The sequence below is a fragment of the Arachis hypogaea genome, chromosome 6, assembly GCF_003086295.3.
Source record: "Arachis hypogaea cultivar Tifrunner chromosome 6, arahy.Tifrunner.gnm2.J5K5, whole genome shotgun sequence".
Classification (NCBI taxonomy): Eukaryota; Viridiplantae; Streptophyta; class Magnoliopsida; order Fabales; family Fabaceae; genus Arachis; species Arachis hypogaea.
The window spans coordinates 32449247-32453770 of record NC_092041.1 but is presented as its reverse complement, the minus strand read 5'-3'; the positions used below and the strand labels follow the sequence as shown (position 1 = coordinate 32453770).

The 4524-nt window shown below is 40.1% G+C and overlaps 1 non-coding gene across 1 annotated transcript; it reads left to right on the top strand.

Annotated features, from left to right (window-relative positions):
* Window positions 1–2087: 2087 nt before the first annotated feature.
* LOC112700327 (small nucleolar RNA R71) lies at window positions 2088–2191 on the top strand. Its single transcript, XR_003153236.1, has one exon. It is a non-coding gene; the product is annotated as a small nucleolar RNA R71 (small nucleolar RNA).
* The last annotated feature ends 2333 nt before the right edge of the window (window positions 2192–4524 follow it).

Sequence of the window (4524 nt, the reverse complement as noted above, 5' to 3'; positions counted from 1 at the left end):
ATGACGGGATTCAATCTTCTCTGAGCTTGAATGGAGGGTCTAGCATCCTCTTCTAACAAGATTTTATGCATGCATATGGATGAACTTATCCCCTTCAAATCAGCTAGGGTCCATCCAATGGCATCTTGATGAGTTTATAGCACCTTGATCAATTCTTCTTCCTATTCTTGGTTCAGGGCAGAGCTAATGATAACAGGATGGCTCTCATCACTACCCAAATATGCATACTTGAGATTAGGGGGCAATGCTTTGAGCTCAGGTTTTGGTGCTTCCTTCTCTTCTTTCACTCTCTCTGGCATGTTTGGCATGGTTGTTTCAGCAGCCTTGATGTCACTAACTTCAATATCCTTGGTGAACTCCTCCTCTGCCACTTCCTTTGTTGTTTCCTCAAAGGTTTCTTGTATTGCAATGTCCACTACATCCACCCTCATGCACTCCTTTAGTGATTCTGATGGATAGCTCATTGCCTTGAATACATTAAACACCAATTTCTCATCATGTAGTCTAAGAGTGAGTTCTCCCTTTTGGACATCTATGATGGCTCCAGCAGTAGCCAGGAAGGGTCTTCCCAGAATTATTGAAGCTTTGGCTTCTTCCTCCATATCTAACACTACAAAATCGGCAGGGAATATAAAATCTCCCACTTTCACCAACAAATCCTCAACTATCCCATGAGGGAATTTAAAAGTTCGATCTGCCAATTGGAGGGCCATTCTTGTTGGTTTGGCTTCCTCAATCTTCATTCTTCTCATCATTGTTAGAGACATCAAATTGATGCTGGCCCCTAAGTCACACAAGGCCTTCTCCACCATGACTTCTCCTATGATGCAGGGGATTTTGAAACTGCCTGGATCCTTCAATTTCTGAGGCAATTTGTGTTGAATAATGGCACTGCATTCTTCAGTTAACAACACAGTTTCCTCATTTCTCCAGCTTCTCTTCTTGGTCATTAATTCCTTTAAAAATTTTGCATAGAGTGGCATTTGCTCTATTGCCTCAGCAAACGGAATGTTGATTTGAAGCTTCTTGAAAATCTCCAAGAATTTGGAGAATTGGCCATCCTTTTCACTTTTCATTAAACGTTGAGGATATGGTGCTTTGGGTGTATAAGGCTTCAGGACCTCTTTTTCTTTTCTTTTGTTGCAGACGGTGTAAAAGATTGCCCCTGTTCCTTGTCTCTCACATTTTCCTTTGCTTCATCCTCTGTGGTTTCCTTTGAGGTCTCCTTTAGCTTCTTTTCACTTCTGAGGGTTATGGCCTTACATTCTTCCCTTGCAATAGCTTTGGCAGCATGAGAAACGCTTGGCCCAGGGTTTTGCTTAGACAAATACCCAATTTGATTTTCTAGCTTCTGGATGGCAGCTCCTTGGTTTTGCAAGTTAGAATTTACTTCTTCCTTAAAGGCTTTCAACTCGGTTATGTCTTTACCCATGGTTGCAAGCATTCCTTCTATCCTGTTTAATTGATCTTGAAATTGTTGGTTCTGATTAGGTTGGGCAGGTTGGTTATTTTGGCCATGATATGGTGGTTGGGAGTAAGTGTTTTGTGTGGCTTGGTATGATCTTTGGTTGGAGTTTTGGTATGTGGAATTGTTATGTTGGTTGTGGTTGTAAGGTTTGTGGTTTTGTGGTTGGGGTTGATGGTTTCCCCACCCAAAGTTTGGGTGGTTTTTCCATCCTGGGTTGTAAGTGTTGGAATGTGGATCATATGGTTGCCTTTGTTGATTTCCCACATAGTTGGCCTCTTCCCAATCACCTCCTTCAGTGCTTATTTCCTCTTGATCTTGTGTTTGTATTGCAGCCACTTGCTTTGTGTCTAATTTCCTGGTGAGCTCTGCTAGTTGCTTGGCAAACACCTTGTTTTGGGCTAGGATTGTATCAACATGGTTCAGCTCCATGACTCCCTTACTGTTGTGTCTCTCTGAAGCATAGTAGTACTCATTCTCAGCCACTGTCTCAATCACTTCAATGGCTTCTTCCACAGTCTTTTTCCTGTTCAATGAACCTCCTGATGAATGGTCTATAGCCTTCCTTGATTCATAAGAAAGTCCATCATAGAAAATATGCAATTGCACCCAGTCATGGAACATGTCTGGCGGGCATTTCCTTGTCAATTCTTTGAACCTCTCCCATGCCTCGTAGAGCGTCTCACCATCTTGTTGTCTAAAAGTCTGAACCTCAGATCGAAGCCTATTGACCTTTTGTGGAGGATAGAAACGTGCCAGAAACTTGCTTTCCACTTCATCCCAGGTTGTTAGGCTCCCCCTTGGGAATGATTCCAGCCACTTAGCTGCCTTGTCCCTAAGTGAAAATGGGAACAAGAGCAGTTTATAGGCATCTTCCTGGACTCCATTGGACTTCACAGTGTCGCAAATTCTCAGGAATTTTGTGAGATGTTGGTTTGGGTCTTCATTAGCACTCCCACCAAATGAACAATGATCCTCCACCAATGATATTAACTGTGGTTTGAGTTCAAATTGTTGGCCTGAATGGGTGGTTTCTGAATGCTGCTACCACAATTCCCAGAGGTTGGGTTTATGTATGAACCAAGAACCTCCTCTCAGGAATGGCATTGTTTCCATCAGCCCTCTCATGGTTGTGAACTTCTCTATCCATGTTGAGATCTAGAGCTTCCTCAAAGTTGTCCTCAGATTCTCCTTCAGATTCTTCTTCTCTCAGTACTCTCCTCCCTCTTGCTTCCCTTATAAGTTTATGAAGGGTCCTCTCTGGTTCGGTATATGGAGGAGTTGTTGTCTCTCCTCTCCTACCTGTCATACAAGAACATACCACAAGCAACAAACAAGTGGAATACTCTTGGTTAATGGAAGAGTATGGTTAGAGCAGTTGAGGAATTAATTCAATAGTTAGTGGGTCAGTGAGTTAGTTGCTTGAATTTAAAGGCATAAAGAAAGAAAAAGCAAATAACAGAGTGCAGAAATTAAAATTCAACAAGTAACTTGAACTAAATTATCAAAACAAGAAAAATGCTCAATCTAGTTAACTTCCAATTTGAGAATTGTCAATCGAAAACCAATCCCGGCAACGGCGCCATAAACTTGATACTAGCATAAACTTGATATGCTACGATTTAGGAAATTGCACAATCGGCAAAAATTCCTTCCGGCAAGTGCACCGGTTATCGTCAAGTAAAAACTCACAATAGAGTGAGGTCGAATCCCACAAGGATTGGTTGAATGAGCAATTCGGATTAGAAGTTTGTTCTAGTTGAGCGGAATCAAGATTTAGATGAGAATTGCGGAATCTTAAATTGCATGAATTAAAGAGCGAGAAGTTAAAGTGCTGAAATTAAAAAGGGATGGGGATGATTGCATGAATTTAATTGCAGAATATAAAGAGAAAGTGTATATCAGAAATGGGGAATTCATTGGGTTTCAGGAGATATTGAGATCTCCGAATCAACACATCTTTATCCCTTCCTCAACCAATGCATTCATTGAATTTTGCTTGGCAATCTTCTATGATTGGATCCCAATCCCTTGGCTCACCAATTCTCTCTAAAAACAAACAGATTCCCAATCCCTTGGTTTAAATGTTCATAAGAAGAGATGATGCTTGATCTCTGATTATACCACACAGTTTCATGAACCACAATTTGGTAGGATTACATGTCACAATATCCATCCAAACCCCAATCCAATTCACTGTGAGAAAGCTTCTCTAGCATGAATCCTCCATTCCTTTCCCAAGGTTCCGAAGGATTCCAATTATGGATAGTTTCTTTCCCAAGACAACTAACCAATGGAATTAGATCGAGAAGCTTTCTAACAAAATTCAAGAGAAAAGATTGAAGAAGAAGATAAAAACTATTATTGATTCATTGAATTACAATAGAGCTCCCTAACCCAATGAAAGGGGTTTAGTGAATCATAGCTCTGAATTCAATTACAAAGAGTATGAAAACTAGCAAAAATGATCCAAAAGTTCCCAAGTGTAAAAAAAGTCCTCTTTAACTTAAATTCTATCCTATTTATACACTTTCTAAATTGAGCTTCTGTTGTGTTTCATGGGCTTTGAGGCCTTTCCCTGATTTCCTTTTGCTTTGGGTTTATGGTCCAAAATCCTAATGAGGCTGTGATCCAATTCTGTAACATTCATTGAGCAAACTTAGTGATAATCAAGTAATGACACATGACTCAACAAATTGAAATTCCAGACTCATCAATTCTTCAGGCCCAATCCCATAAACCATGATATTCAATTGGGTTTCATACCATAATACATTTAAGTTAATGTTTGGTGCTCAAATGCTAACTTAAACTTCAATATATTTGGCCCAGAAACCCTTTCAAAAAGTGGCGTTTAAGTTGCAGTTTAAGCTTAAACTGAACTTAAACGTTGGACACTCCTGGAGGTGGTATAATTCAAGCACGTTTAAGCTTCAATTTAAGGTTAAACTGAAGCTTAAACTTGAAATGGAAGAAAGCAACTACGGAGTGTGGAATGGTCGAACACGTTTAAGCTTCAGTTTAAGGTTAAACTGAAGCTTAAACGTGGAAATGAGAAA